At 41.4% G+C, this 17,804-nt stretch overlaps 1 protein-coding gene across 3 annotated transcripts in view; it reads right to left on the bottom strand.

Annotated features, from left to right (window-relative positions):
* The window catches only part of ASAP1 (ArfGAP with SH3 domain, ankyrin repeat and PH domain 1), a 160,628-nt gene extending 143,040 nt beyond the window's left edge, over positions 1-17,588 (bottom strand). Inside the window, exon 1 of one of the 3 annotated variants that reach the window (XM_072151179.1) lies at positions 17,368-17,588. The gene's annotated coding sequence lies outside the window, so the exon portion shown is untranslated. Of the gene's footprint in view, positions 1-17,180; positions 17,197-17,367 lie in introns of those variants that run through there. The other 2 variants (XM_072151183.1, XM_072151180.1) reach the window with 2 other exon arrangements.
* Positions 17,589-17,804: the final 216 nt, after the last annotated feature.

Raw genomic sequence — 17,804 nt, 5'->3', positions numbered from 1 at the left:
CTACTACTCCTATCCTGTATGTATGGGTACAGCACAGTACTACTACTCCTAACCTGTATATATGGGCACAGCACAGTACTACTACTCCTAACCTGTATATATGGGCACAGCACAGTACTACTACTCCTAACCTGTATATATGGGCACAGCACAGTACTACTACTCCTATCCTGTATATATGGGCACAGCACAGTACTACTACTCCTATCCTGTATATATGGGTACAGCACAGTACTACTACTCCTATCCTGTATATATGGGTACAGCACAGTACTACTACTCCTATCCTGTATATATGGGCACAGCACAGTACTACTACTCCTATCCTGTATATATGGACACAGCACAGTACTACTACTCCTATCCTGTATATATGGGCACAGCACAGTACTACTACTCCTATCCTGTATATATGTGTACAGCACAATACTACTACTCCTATCCTGTATATATGGGCACAGCACAATACTACTACTCCTATCCTGTATATATGGGCACAGCACAGTACTACTACTCCTATCCTGTATATATGGGCACAGCACAGTACTACTACTCCTATCCTGTATATATGGGCACAGCACAGTACTACTACTCCTATCCTGTATATATGGGTACAGCACAGTACTACTACTCCTATCCTGTATATATGGGCACAGCACAGTACTACTACTCCTATCCTGTATATATGGACACAGCACAGTACTACTACTCCTATCCTGTATATATGGGCACAGCACAGTACTACTACTCCTATCCTGTATATATGGGCACAGCACAGTAATACTACTCCTATCCTGTATATATGAGCACAGCACAGTACTACTACTCCTATCCTGTATATATGAGCACAGCACAGTACTACTACTCCTATCCTGTATATATGGGCACAGCACAGTACTACTACTCCTATCCTGTATATATGGGCACAGCACAGTACTACTACTCCTATCCTGTATATATGGGCACAGCACAGTACTACTACTCCTATCCTGTATATATGAGCACAGCACAGTACTACTACTCCTATCCTGTATATATGGGCACAGCACAGTACTACTACTCCTATCCTGTATATATGGGCACAGCACAGTACTACTACTCCTATCCTGTATATATGGGCACAGCACAGTACTACTACTCCTATCCTGTATATATGAGCACAGCACAGTACTACTACTCCTATCCTGTATATATGAGCACAGCACAGTACTACTACTCCTATCCTGTATATATGGGCACAGCACAGTACTACTACTCCTATCCTGTATATATGGGCACAGCACAGTACTACTACTCCTATCCTGTATATATGGGCACAGCACAGTACTACTACTCCTATCCTGTATATATGTACACAGCACAGTACTACTACTCCTATCCTGTATATATGGGTACAGGACAGTACTACTACTCCTATCCTGTATATATGGGTACAGCACAGTACTACTACTCCTATCCTGTATATAGGGGCACAGCACAGTACTACTACTCCTATCCTGTATATAGGGGCACAGCACAGTACTACTACTCCTATCCTGTATATATGGACACAGCACAGTACTACTACTCCTATCCTGTATATATCAGCACAGCACAGTACTACTACTCCTATCCTGTATATATGAGCACAGCACAGTACTACTACTCCTATCCTGTATATATGGGCACAGCACAGTACTACTACTCCTATCCTGTATATATGGGCACAGCACAGTACTACTACTCCTATCCTGTATATATGGGCACAGCACAGTACTACTACTCCTATCCTGTATATATGTACACAGCACAGTACTACTACTCCTATCCTGTATATATGGGTACAGGACAGTACTACTACTCCTATCCTGTATATATGGGTACAGCACAGTACTACTACTCCTATCCTGTATATATGGGCACAGCACAGTACTACTACTCCTATCCTGTATATATGGGCACAGCACAGTACTACTACTCCTATCCTGTATATATGGGCTCAGCACAGTACTACTACTCCTATCCTGTATATATGGGTACAGCACAGTACTACTACTCCTATCCTGTATATAGGGACACAGCACAGTACTACTACTCCTATCCTGTATATAGGGGCACAGCACAGTACTACTACTCCTATCCTGTATATAGGGGCACAGCACAGTACTACTACTCCTTTCCTGTATATATGGGCACAGCACAGTACTACTACTCCTATCCTGTATATATGGGCACAGCACAGTACTACTACTCCTATCCTGTATATATGGGCACAGCACAGTACTACTATTCCTATCCTGTATATATGGGCACAGGGCACAGCACAGTACTACTACTCCTATCCTGTATATATGGGCACAGAACAGTACTACTATTCCTATCCTGTATATATGGGCACAGCACAGTACTACTACTCCTATCCTGTATATATGGGCACAGCACAGTACTACTACTCCTATCCTGTATATATGAGCACAGCACAGTACTACTACTCCTATCCTGTATATATGGGCACAGCACAGTGCTACTACTCCTATCCTGTATATATGGGCACAGCACAGTACTACTACTCCTATCCTGTATATATGGGCACAGCACAGTACTACTACTCCTATCCTGTATATATGGGCACAACACAGTACTACTACTCCTATCCTGTATATATGAGCACAGCACAGTACTACTATTCCTATCCTGTATATATGGGCACAGCACAGTACTACTACTCTTATCCTGTATATATGGACACAGCACAGAACTACTACTCTTATCCTGTATATATGGCACAGCACAGTACTACAACTCCTATCCTGTATATATGGGCACTGCACAGTACTACTACTCCTATCCTGTATATATGAGCACAGTACTACTACTCCTATCCTGTATATATGGGTACAGCACAGTACTACTACTCCTATCCTGTATATATGGTTACAGCACAGTACTACTACTCCTTTCCTGTATATATTTTGTTACAGCACAGTACTACTACTCCTATCCTGTATATATGAGCACAGCACAGTACTACTACTCCTATCCTGTATATATGGGCACAGCACAGTACTACTACTCCTATCCTGTATATATGGGCACAGCACAGTACTACTACTCCTATCCTGTACTGTTGGGGAAAAGTAAAGTCCCAGAGGATCCTCTGTTGACCCCAGACTCCAAGCTAAATATTGCACCTTAGAGCTCCATCAAAAGACCCCCCCGATTTATGAACTATGAATTAGGAAGGTTGAGCCCCAGAATAATTTTAGTGGACCCTTCCTATAATCCAAAATTAAATCCTAAATTTAGTAGATCTGGTGCAATAATATACTTAGTAAATTTCCCTTGTTGTTGCTCTTGTATGCAGCCACCTCCTGCACAGAATATACTCGCCCCATGTGTCCGCTCTGTTCTCCATATGGGACCCCCTGGGTATGTTATTAGTCTGCACCCCTCCCCCCCCCCCCCCATACCTCCCCCTATTGTCGGTTGTGTAATTTTCCTCCCCCCCAGAGCTTCACACACTGATGTCCTGCTCCCAGCTGTCCACATCTGCTGTGGGGGGCCCCGGGCACTGCCTTGTCCCCTCCGGCCGGATAGACAGGATACAGTCCCGGGCGCTGGGCAGCAGAGGACACGGATCACAGCAGAACTTTCCTTCCTCTATGGAAGGTTTCCTGCTGTCACTGAACTTTTCCTCTGAAAATAGCTCAGCCCCCGCGTGGTGTCACATTTCCCAAAGTTCACGGCAGAACTTTATCAGACTTCCTAAAGATATGAATTCTGAATAGGACTTCATCCAGGGCTTCCTGCATCATGAATAGAATCCCAGAACTACAGTGCGGACTGTATAGGAAGGAAAGTAATTTACATGCCGTTACAGAAGCCCATGACACCTGCAGTGCACATCTGCATATATAACTTACCTTGCACCCTGACAGAATCCTCTGTGTAGTCCCAGGCGTTGGGCTTTGGTTTCGATGCATTTTAAAAAACAACACATGACTTCTCTGTGCTGCAGACTCCTCAGCTCTCAGCCCCCACCTTTGTACTCCTGTACAGCTCCTCCCTCCTGCACAGGAGCACGGTGGTGGTGGCCGAGAGCTGAGGAGTCTGCAGCACAGACAAGCCACATGTTGTTTTCTGAAATGCATCCAAACCAAAGCCCAACCCCTGGGACTATACTGATGATTCTGTCAGGGTAGAAGGTAAGTTATAACACACAATTATATTGTAATGCAAATGCTTAGAGAAAGCAGACAGACAGATGTGCAATGCAGGTGTGATGGGCTTTTGCAACCTGTCTTTAGTGAAAATAAGCTCCCTGGTGACAGGTTCCCTTTGACATCTTCCAATTCTGTTCTTGTGCTGTGGCATCAGATATGGACTGTGTGACACAGACACTTATACCCTTAGGCCCCTTTCACACTGCTGTCTTCTCTGCTCTCTGCTGCCAGTGTTAGGTATTGCCCCTGGAAAATGTGTGATCAGACCCTTGTGTATTTTGTTAGTAGCAGGAGGACTGTGAAATATAGATTTAAATTCTAAGATTTTTTTTTTGTTATGTTCTGTGCTCCCTGCGGCCAGTGTTAGGTATTGTCCCTGGAGAGATGTGTAATCATACCTTTACTTATTCTGTTACTACCAGCAGGACTGTGAAATATGGATTTATATCTATACATCATTGAGCGCCTAAACTCATGTGGCCAGGGTGATGTCATTTAAGGTTCTGTCACATATGCAATGTCTACCCCATGTATGTATCTGATCACATGAAATCACAGCAGCCACCATGGACTTCTACTCCTCCCCATACTCCACGGAGGCTGCTGTGATTTCATGTGATCAGATACATACATGGGGTAGACATTGCATATGTGAGAAATCCTTAGATGACATCATCCTGGTCACATGTCATGAACTACTAAATACTTAGAAAAGGAGGGTAGGAGTAGGACACACCCCAGTGATGCCAGGTAAGATAAAGTTAATTTATGGGAATGTGAGACAAACTATGCTCTATGGGAACCTGTCACTAGCTGTATTTGTTAAAAATTAGCTGACAGGTTCCCTTGAAGTCTCCAATGCCCATTTAAAGTGGGTCTGTTAAATGCATTTCTATAAAGATTTTGTACAAAAATTTTCTGCAGCATTTCTGAGCCCATATATATATAATATTTGGGCACAGTATATATGGCCATAGATATTTACAGTATTGCATGATAAATCCATATTTCCCTTTACAATATGCAGAAGTATGTTGCCACAGAGCCCTTACAGCTCCATTTTTAGAGAATAAACATATTGTATTTTCAAAAACAAAGTACAGACCCTTGTATTTGCCACGTTCAGTAACTGTATCCTAAAGGAAAATCTACCATCAAAATCCAACATAATAAATCAGGGACACTTAGGTCCAGACACCGTGACTGTGGTAATCTTCTTATATTTGTTATCCATGGCCTCCTTCCTCCTAAAATAGATTTTTTAAATTATACTAATGAGCCAGAAGGCCTCTAGAATGTTACCAGAGCCCCTCTGTGCTGCAGCTTCATAGGCCGTTACACTGTCTCCTCCTCCCCCTTCTCCATCAGCACTTCCCCCTTCTCTCTGCCTGATGTCATCTCACACAGGGAGTGAAAGGTGCTCCCGCACAGTGCAACAGCCTGTGAAGCTGCAGCGCAGAGGGCTCTGGTAACACCCCCAGAGTCTTTCTGGCTCATTATGATGATTTTAAATGTTGATTTAAGAAGGAACAAATATAAGAAGGTTACCACCTTGGATCTATGAGGAAGTGTCCATGGTTTATCATGATGGATTTTGATTGTTGATTTCCTTTAAAGGATTTGTTCAAGATTGTAATAAAAACATGTCTGCTTTATTCTAAACAGCACCACACATTTCTACAGGTTACACGCGGTACTGCAGCTGAGCCCTGTATCTGTATACATGTACACGACACTGAAACATTGGGGGTCATTTACTAAGGGCTCAGTTTTACCTGAATATTACCGTTTTTCCCTGAATTGGCCCGGGTTTTTGGCGCACGCGATCGGATTGTGGCGCATCGGCGCTGGCATGCACGCGACGGAAATCGGGGGGCGTGGCTGTCGGGAAACCCAACGGATTTGGAAATATCGCCGTATTTTAAAAAAAAAAATGTGTTGCTTGACACGCACTTACCTGCACCCAGCCTAGGTTGGTGAACTCTGGCGGACTTCAGTGCAGCAGCGACACCTGGTGGACATCGGGCGAACTACCTTAGTGAATCCCCGGAAGACCCGAATCAGCGTCGGAGAACCCGCCGCTGGATCGCGACAGGACCGGGTAAGTAAATGTGCCCCATTGTATCAGAAGATAATCATGTGCTGTGTATAATCCCTGCTGATACAATATAACAAATCCCCAATTATAAAATCTTACAGGAGATGTCTGAGAATGTAAGACGTCCGGTAGATGTGTTTCAGCATTTCTGGACAACCCCATTAAGAAGTCGCTTTCTTCACTTCACCAATGCAATATATATGATGATATCCCAGGGATGAACATTGATTGGGTCCGTTTCCTAGAAGGAAGCGCCAGGGAGGAGAAATCTGATTGGCTGATACATTTTTAATATATTATATCCTGTATATATTTTCCCCTCCCCCACCACTCAGCTTATCCTAACACTGCAGTACTACAATGCACGGCCAGCAGAGGAGAATCCTGAACTGCAGGACCGCCACTTATTATTATTGTCTTCACATTTTTAATGACCTGGACCAACCACTTATAATGTATGGAATAATGTATAGAATTAACCCTATAGGGAGATAACGTAGAGCAATATTGTAACAAAACACCAGAACTATCCACCATCCAAAGCAAACATTCAAATAATTGCGATTCGTGATGTATACGGGGCAGCATTGATGTTTACGACAAGTACTTACTGCCATCAGTGGTGGATAGTGGTACTGCACTCTGCACACTGTGATATGCCTAATGTGGGATGTAGGGGGCGCCAGTACATGACACAGAAAATTGAGAAACAAGATATAGGGCAGTGATGGGGAACCTTTTAGACACCGAGTGCCCAAACTACAACCAAAACCTGCGTATTTTTCGCAAAGTGCCAATGTGACAATTTAAGAGTAACTTATTATCCCTGCTCTGTCACAGGTTTAAATTGTATAGGCACCTGAGGACACCAATACGATAAAAAGAAGGAGAGCAAGTTTGGATTATCATTGTAGCGTCCTTCTAGGGTCCTGGGCTGCCTGGGATTGCAAGAGGCCTTGAGTCCTGTTTGCCAAACTCTACCCTGGGGTGATGGCAAGGGTGCCCATAGAGAGGGCTCTGAGTGCCACCTCTGGCACCTGTGCCATAGGTTCGCCACCACTGATATAGGGAATGCCTATACCCCAGCACAGGGTATAACATATATGAAACCTTGTTGCCAATTGATAATGGGATCTGTGTCTAACTTATTAGTACTTATTATCCCTGTACTGTGACATCACTGTGTGTACTATCCCTGTACTGTGACATCACTGTGTGTACTATCCCTGTACTGTGACATCACTGTGTGTACTATCTCTGTACTGTGACATCACTGTGTGTACTATCCCTGTACTGTGACATCACTGTGTGTATTATCTCTGTACTGTGACATCACTGTGTGTATTATCTCTGTACTGTGACATCGCTGTGTGTATTATCCCTGTACTGTGACATCGCTGTGTGTATTATCCCTGTACTGTGATATCACTGTGTGTATTATCCCTGTACTGTGACATCACTGTGTGTATTATCCCTGTACTGTGACATCGCTGTGTGTACTATCCCTGTACTGTGACATCACTGTGTGTACTATCCCTGTACTGTGACATCACTGTGTGTACTATCCCTGTACTGTGACATCGCTGTGTGTATTATCCCTGTACTGTGACATCGCTGTGTGTACTATCCCTGTACTGTGACATCGCTGTGTGTACTATCCCTGTACTGTGACATCGCTGTGTGTATTATCCCTGTACTGTGACATCGCTGTGTGTATTATCCCTGTACTGTGACATCGCTGTGTGTATTATCCCTGTACTGTGACATCGCTGTGTGTATTATCCCTGTACTGTGACATCGCTGTGTGTATTATCCCTGTACTGTGACATCACTGTGTGTATTATCCCTGTGCTGTGACATCACTGTGTGTATTATCCCTGTGCTGTGACATCACTGTGTGTATTATCCCTGTGCTGTGACATCACTGTGTGTATTATCCCTGTACTGTGACATCACTGTGTGTATTATCCCTGTACTGTGACATCACTGTGTGTATTATCCCTGTACTGTGACATCATTGTGTGTATTATCCCTGTACTGTGACATCACTGTGTGTATTATCCCTGTTCTGTGACATCACTGTGTGTATTATCCCTGTACTGTGACATCACTGTGTATTATCCCTGTACTGTGACATCACTGTGTGTATTATCCCTGTACTGTGACATCACTGTATGTATTATCTGTGTACTATGACATCACTGTGTGTATTATCCCTGTACTGTGACATCACTGTGTGTATTATCCCTGTACTGTGACATCACTGTGTGTATTATCCCTGTACTGTGACATCACTGTGTGTATTATCCCTATACTGTGACATCACTGTGTGTATTATCCCTGTACTGTGACATCACTGTGTGTATTATCCATGTACTGTGACATCACTGTGTGTATTATCCCTGTACTGTGACATCACTGTGTGTATTATCTTTGTAGTGTGACATCACTGTGTGTATTCTCCATGTACTGTGACATCACTGTGTGTATTATCCATGTACTGTGACATCACTGTGTGTATTATCCCTGTACTGTGACATCACTGTGTGTATTATCTGTGTAATATGACATCACTGTGTGTATTATCCCTGTACTGTGACATCACTGTGTGTATTATCCCTGTACTGTGACATCACTGTGTGTATTATCCCTGTACTGTGACATCACTGTGTGTATTATCCCTATACTGTGACATCACTGTGTGTATTATCCCTGTACTGTGACATCACTGTGTGTATTATCCCTGTACTGTGACATCACTGTGTGTATTATCTTTGTAGTGTGACATCACTGTGTGTATTCTCCATGTACTGTGACATCACTGTGTGTATTATCCATGTACTGTGACATCACTGTGTGTATTATCCCTGTACTGTGACATCAGTGTGTGTATTATCTGTGTAATATGACATCACTGTGTGTATTATCCCTGTACTGTGACATCACTGTGTGTATTATCCCTGTACTGGGACATCACTGTGTGTATTCTCCATGTACTGTGACATCACTGTGTGTATTATCCCTATACTGTGACATCATTGTGTGTATTATCCCTGTTCTGTGACATCACTGTGTGTATTATCCCTGTACTGTGACATCACTGTGTGTATTATCCCTGTACTGTGACATCACTGTGTGTATTATCCCTGTACTGTGACATCATTGTGTGTATTATCCCTGTACTGTGACATCACTGTGTGTATTATCCCTGTTCTGTGACATCACTGTGTGTATTATCCCTGTACTGTGACATCACTGTGTATTATCCCTGTATTGTGACATCACTGTGTGTATTATCCCTGTACTGTGACATCACTGTATGTATTATCTGTGTACTATGACATCACTGTGTGTATTATCCCTGTACTGTGACATCACTGTGTGTATTATCCCTGTACTGTGACATCACTGTGTGTATTATCCCTGTACTGTGACATCACTGTGTGTATTATCCCTATACTGTGACATCACTGTGTGTATTATCCCTGTACTGTGACATCACTGTGTGTATTATCCATGTACTGTGACATCACTGTGTGTATTATCCCTGTACTGTGACATCACTGTGTGTATTATCCCTGTACTGTGACATCACTGTGTGTATTATCCCTATACTGTGACATCACTGTGTGTATTATCCCTGTACTGTGACATCACTGTGTGTATTATCCCTGTACTGTGACATCACTGTGTGTATTATCTTTGTAGTGTGACATCACTGTGTGTATTCTCCATGTACTGTGACATCACTGTGTGTATTCTCCATGTACTGTGACATCACTGTGTGTATTATCCATGTACTGTGACATCACTGTGTGTATTATCCCTGTACTGTGACATCAGTGTGTGTATTATCTGTGTAATATGACATCACTGTGTGTATTATCCCTGTACTGTGACATCACTGTGTGTATTATCCCTGTACTGTGACATCACTGTGTGTATTATCCCTGTACTGTGACATCACTGTGTGTATTATCCCTGTACTGTGACATCACTGTGTGTATTATCTCTGTACTGTGACATCACTGTGTGTATTATCCCTGTACTGTGACATCACTGTGTGTATTATCTTTGTAGTGTGACATCACTGTGTGTATTCTCCATGTACTGTGACATCACTGTGTGTATTATCCCTGTGCTGTGACATCACTGTGTGTATTATCCCTGTACTGTGACATCACTGTGTGTATTATCCCTGTACTGGGACATCACTGTGTGTATTATCCCTGTACTGTGACATCACAGTGTGTGTTATTCTGTACTGTGACATCACTGTGTGTATTATCCCTGTACTGGGACATCACTGTGTGTATTATCTCTGTACTGTGACATCACTGTGTGTATTCTCCCTGTACTGTGACATCACTGTGTGTATTCTCCCTGTACTGTGACATCACTGTGTGTATTATCTCTGTACTGTGACATCACTGTGTGTATTATCTCTGTACTGTGACATCACTGTGTGTATTATCCCTGTACTGTGACATCACTGTGTGTATTATCCCTGTGCTGTGACATTGCTTTGTGTACGTTACCGCCGTCCCCTCATGTTTCACTCCTTCCTGATTCCACCCATGAGGAACCATATGTTTTGTGGCTTCTTTAACACAGCAATAAGGAGGAATAAGGATTGAGTAAAGTGAGAAACCTAGAAGAGATGTCCAGGAGGTTTGGGATGTTGTAACTGCATGTCAAGAGAAAAATGCTGTGCACTTTCTTAAGTAGTTTCCACAAGCTGCTGGATGAGCAGTCGGCCATGAGTGCGTCCTGTGCCAGGATGGGGAAGTAGTCCATAAACAACCGCAGCACAACAAGTAGTAAAATGCTTTTTTTAGAAACAAGTTTGATGGGTTCATAATAACAGTCTGTGGCTACATTTGGCCCCAGTGACCAGGAATCTGTGGCTACATGATGATTCCAGGATTTTAGCTTCTCCAAGTGCACTGGGACATATGCTCATGTTACCTTGATCTTATTGTTATAGCTAATGTAATACTGCCCCCTATGTACAAGAATATAACTACTATAATACTGCCCCCTATGTACAAGAATATAACTACTATAATACTGCCTCCTATGTACAAGAATATAACTACTATAATACTGTCCCCTATGTACCAGAATATAACTACTATAATACTGCCCCCTATGTACAAGAATATAACTACTATAATACTGCCCCCTATGTACAAGAATATAACTACTATAATACTGCCCCCTATGTACAAGAATATAACTACTATAATACTGCCCCCTATGTACCAGAATATAACTACTATAATACTGCCCCCTATGTACAAGAATATCACTACTATAATACTGCCCCCTATGTACAAGAATATAACTACTATAATACTGCCCCTATGTACAGGAATATAACTACTGTAATACTGCCCCCTATGTACAAGAATATAACTACTATAATACTGCCCCCTATGTACAAGAATATAACTACTATAATACTACCCCCTATGTACAAGAATATAACTACTATAATACTGCCCCCTATGTACAAGAATATAACTACTATAATACTGCCCTCTATGTACAAGAATATAACTACTATAATACTGCCCCCTATGTACAAGAATATAACTACTATAATACTGCCCCCTATGTACAGGAATATAACTACTATAATACTGCTCCCTATGTACAAGAATATAACTACTATAATACTGCCCCCTATGTACAAGAATATAACTACTATAATACTGCCCCCTATGTACAGGAATATAACTACTATAATACTGCCCCCTATGTACAGGAATATAACTACTATAATACTGCCCCCTATGTACAAGAATATAACTACTATAATACTGCCCCCTATGTACAAGAATATAACTACTATAATACTGCCCCCTATGTACAGGAATATAACTACTATAATACTGCCCCCTATGTACAGGAATATAACTACTATAATACTGCCCCCTATGTACAGGAATATAACTACTATAATACTGCCCCCTATGTACAAGAATATAACTACTATAATACTGCCCCCTATGTACAAGAATATAACTACTATAATACTGCCCCCTATGTACAAGAATATAACTACTATAATACTGCCTCCTATGTACAAGAATATAACTACTATAATACTGCCCCCTATGTACAAGAATATAACTACTATAATACTGCCCCTATGTACAGGAATATAACTACTATAATACTGCCCCCTATGTACAAGAATATAACTACTATAATACTGCCCCCTATGTACAAGATTATAACTACTATAATACTGCCCCCTATGTACAAGAATATAACTACTATAATACTGCCCCCTATGTACAAGATTATAACTACTATAATACTGCCCCCTATGTACAAGAATATAACTACTATAATACTGCCCCCTATGTACAAGATTATAACTACTATAATACTGCCCCTATGTACAAGAATATAACAACTATAATACTGCCCCCTATGTACAAGAATATAACTACTATAATACTGCCCCCTATGTACAAGAATATAACTACTATAATACTGCCCCATATGTACAAGAATATAACTACTATAATACTGCCCCCTATGTACAAGATTATAACTACTATAATACTGCCCCTATGTACAAGAATATAACAACTATAATACTGCCCCCTATGTACAAGAATATAACTACTATAATACTGCCTCCTATGTACAAGAATATAACTACTATAATACTGCCCCCTATGTACAAGAATATAACTACTATAATACTGCCCCTATGTACAGGAATATAACTACTATAATACTGCCCCCTATGTACAAGAATATAACTACTATAATACTGCCCCCTATGTACAAGATTATAACTACTATAATACTGCCCCCTATGTACAAGAATATAACTACTATAATACTGCCCCCTATGTACAAGATTATAACTACTATAATACTGCCCCCTATGTACAAGAATATAACTACTATAATACTGCCCCCTATGTACAAGATTATAACTACTATAATACTGCCCCTATGTACAAGAATATAACAACTATAATACTGCTCCCTATGTACAAGAATATAACTACTATAATACTGCCCCCTATGTACAAGAATATAACTACTATAATACTGCCCCCTATGTACAGGAATATAACTACTATAATACTGCCCCTATGTACAAGAATATAATTACTATAATACTGCCCCCTATGTACAAGAATATAACTACTATAATACTGCTCCCTATGTACAAGAGTATAACTACTATAATACTGCCCCCTATATACAGGAATATTACTACTATAATACTGCCCCCTATGTACAGGGATATAACTACTATAATACTGCCCCCTATGTACAAGAATATAACTACTATAATACTGCCCTCTATGTACAAGAATATAACTACTATAATACTGCCCCCTATGTACAAGAATATAACTACTATAATATTGCCCCTATGTACAAGAATATAACTACTATAATACTGCCCCCTATGTACAAGGATATAACTACTATAATACTGCCCCCTATGTACAAGAATATAACTACTATAATACTACCCCCTATGTACAAGAATATAACTACTATAATACTACCCCCCTATGTACAGGAATATAACTACTATAATACTGCCCCCTATGTACAAGAATATAACTACTATAATACTGCCCCCTATGTACAGGAATATAACTACTATAATACTGCCCCTATGTACAAGAATATAACTACTATAATACTGCCCCCTATGTACAAGAATATAACTACTATAATACTGCCCCATATGTACAAGAATATAACTACTATAATACTGCCCCTATGTACAAGAATATAACTACTATAACACTGCCCCTATGTACAAGAATATAACTACTATAATACTGCCCCTATGTACAGGAATATAACTACTATAATACTGCTCCCTATGTACAAGAATATAACTACTATAATACTGCCCCCTATGTACAAGAATATAACTACTATAATACTGCCCCCTATGTACAGGAATATAACTACTATAATACTGCCCCCTATGTACAAGAATATAACTACTATAATACTGCAGGGATATGTGTAGTCAGCGCTCCGGGGATAGAGCTGATATCACTTAGTGCTGGGGTTATCTGCTGATGATAGATGATAGTGAATGACTCGGGGATATTGTCCGGATGCTCTCAGCCTCTCTCTTGCATTAGTTGCAGTAGTAGATGGCGGTTGTTCTTTGTCAGCAGCTAATAGAGAGACATTGAGGTCTGTGAACTTTTGTCCAGAGACTTGAGCTGCGGATAATGTGCTGTATATGATGTATATCATGTGTATTATGTATGGCGGTGGTATAGAATATAGTATGGCACACAGAACCATATGGACACATTGGGGGTCATTTACTAAGGGCCCGAATCGCGTTTTCCCGACGTGTTACCCGAATATTTCCGATTTGCGCCGATTGTACCTGAATTGCCCCGGGATTGTGTCGCACGCGATCGGATTGTGGCGCATCGGCGCCGGCATGCGCGCGACGGAAATCGGGGGGCGTGGCCGAACGAAAACCCGACGTATTCGGAAAAACCGCCGCATTTAAAACCCGAAAAAGTGTCGCTTGGTGACCGCTTACCTTCACCTGGTCCGAGGTGGTGCATTCCGGCGCGTGGAGATGATTTTCAGCGCAGCAGCGCCACCTGGTGGACGGCGGAGGAACTACCTTCTTAAATCCCGGCCGGACCCGAATCCAGAGCAGAGAACGCGCCGCTGGATCGCGAATGGGCCGGGTAAGTAAATTTGCCCCATTATGTAATGTGTGCACTCTGGTGGTGTCATTTAGCGCTGGAGTTTTAGGTACTATATGGCGGTAGTGTAGTTAGTGGTATCATATATTAAACTGCATAGACATGCATTATATGGTGGTAGTAAAGTCAATGGTATATATTGAACTGCATGGACATGCACTATATGGCGGTAGTATAGTTAGTGGTATCATATACTGAACTGCATGGACATGCACTATATGGCGGTAGTATAGTTAGTGGTATCATATACTGAACTGCATGGACATGCACTATATGGCGGTAGTATAGTTAGTGGTATCATATACTGAACTGCATGGACATGCACTATATGGCGGTAGTATAGTTAATGGTATCATATACTGAACTGCATTGACATGAACTATATGGCGGTAGTATAGTTAATGGTATCATATACTGAACTGCATGGACATGCACTATATGGCGGTAGTATAGTTAATGGTATCATATACTGAACTGCATTGACATGAACTATATGGCGGTAGTATAGTTAATGGTATCATATATTGAACTGCATGGACATGCACTATATGGCGGTAGTATAGTTAATGGTATCATATATTGAACTGCATGGACATGCACTATATGGCGATAGTATAGTCAATGGTATAATATACTGAACTGCATGGACATGCACTATATGGCGATAGTATAGTCAATGGTATCATATACTGAACTGCATGGACATGAACTATATGGCGGTAGTATAGTTAATGGTGTCATATACTGAATTGCATGGACATGAACTATATGGCGGTAGTATAGTCAATGGTATCATATAGTGAACTGCATGGACATGAACTATATGGCGGTAGTATAGTTAATGGTATCATATACTGAACTGCATGGACATGAACTATATGGCGGTAGTATAGTTAATGGTATCATATATTGAACTGCATGGACATGCACTATATGGCGGTAGTATAGTTAATGGTATCATATATTGAACTGCATGGACATGCACTATATGGCGATAGTGTATAGTCAATGGTATATATTGAACTATTGTCTATGATTTGTATTAAGGTAGTGAATGGCACTTCTATGTGTGCACTCTATGGTGGTATAACATTTACCCTTTACTACCTCTATAGCGCTGCTATAGTATATGGTATTGTATATTGAACTTGACCATGTTTCGCTGCAGTCTATAATGTATCATTAGGCCCTTTTGGACCCAGTATAATTCTTGTGAATATTTTGTAGCGGCACAGTTTTGGAGCGGCCTATAGCAGATACATTTGTGTCTTTCCACGAAGCAATACTTTGTATGATCTGTCACATGACCTTATGAATGAGTTTGTCCAATGTCCCATCACATGAGACCCCCTTAGGGTAACACTGGTGGAAATCATGCACAATATAGCGGTAAAATCTGTACATCTCATGAGACCCCCTTAGGGCGCATGTTAACACAATGTAAACACATGCGTTAACATCGCATTAATGCATGCACTTTGTAAACGCAATGTAATTAGGCAAATCTCCTCTTCTCAGCTGTTGTTATGCGTTTAAAAACTGCGTTAATGCCGCGTGTGAACGCACCCTTACGGTAACACTGGTGGAAATCATGCACCATATAGCGGTGTAATCTGCCACTGTACCAAATGTAATAATAGTGACATACAGAGGGGCATAGTGAGGCTTATTTTTACCTACCCTGTAAAGATACCACCAAGCCTACACTTAATCAGTTGCAATCAAATGAATGATGCAGCAGAGCTGAGTTTGTTAGGTGTAGCAGAGATTCATGCTGCGTGGTGTGTATATATATATATATATATATATATATATATAAAAAGCTTCGCATGTGAAATGTAGCAGAATAGGTTGCAGAACTGTGTTTGATACAGCTAAATCCACTGAGTTGTCTGAAGTCACAAAAAGTTCATTGACAAATCCAGCTCTGCTATATCTGACTAATTATAACATGCCGCAGATATCGCACTTTGTGGTTACAGTTCCGCCAATGTCTAATTTTAAGTCCATCTTCTGTGTTTTTGAGATGGCAAAAGAATCTAAATGATTAGTATTTTTAACCCAGAAATGATTACAGGGTTCACACGGGATAATCACAGAGCTGCCTTTGTCAGATGTAGCAGAGCTGAGTATGTAACATACCTAAACCACCACTCATCGGGATAGTAGAGTGACTGGAGGATCTCTGGTATTACATAGGACTCCAAAGACTCAAAAAGTTGCCCCGGCTCACAAAAAGCACCGTCCGGCTCTGCTACATCTGTACAACTGCTTAACAATTGGGAAAGTTGAGACAATAGTAACCCCGCCTCGCCGCAGCACAACTCACCAGGATGTGTGCAGCTCCAATTTCCATTCCAAGTTTGTGTCCCGGATTAAAATCCATTATTCCATGATACAAGAGAGCAAATTCCGTAGACGCCGGAGACTATGTAATCCTGAAATCGCCTATAGATCCGGATAGATCCCGAGAATTCCTAGCACTTAGACGTATGGATCTCATCCATGGACTGTCCGCTCCTGTCTGCTCACACTTCAGCTGGAGGAGAACAGGAAGGAAAATCTACCATGTGAGAGGGAGAGAGGGAAAGCCCTGGGGTGCAGAGGACGCAGGAGCGCAGGAAATCCATACAGTTCAACAGGAAATCTGAAGACTGAGCGCACATTCCACAGATACAGGACCAAGGAAAAGACATCTCCTCTTACATGTGTCCTGCTGAGCCGGAGACTCACTACAACATCCCAGGACCATGGGCCAGGGATAGG

Source organism: Engystomops pustulosus, chromosome 5 (assembly GCF_040894005.1).
Source record: "Engystomops pustulosus chromosome 5, aEngPut4.maternal, whole genome shotgun sequence".
NCBI classification, from domain to species: Eukaryota; Metazoa; Chordata; class Amphibia; order Anura; family Leptodactylidae; genus Engystomops; species Engystomops pustulosus.
Note: the sequence above shows the minus strand (reverse complement) of the source record. Positions and strands in the feature narration are given on the sequence as shown.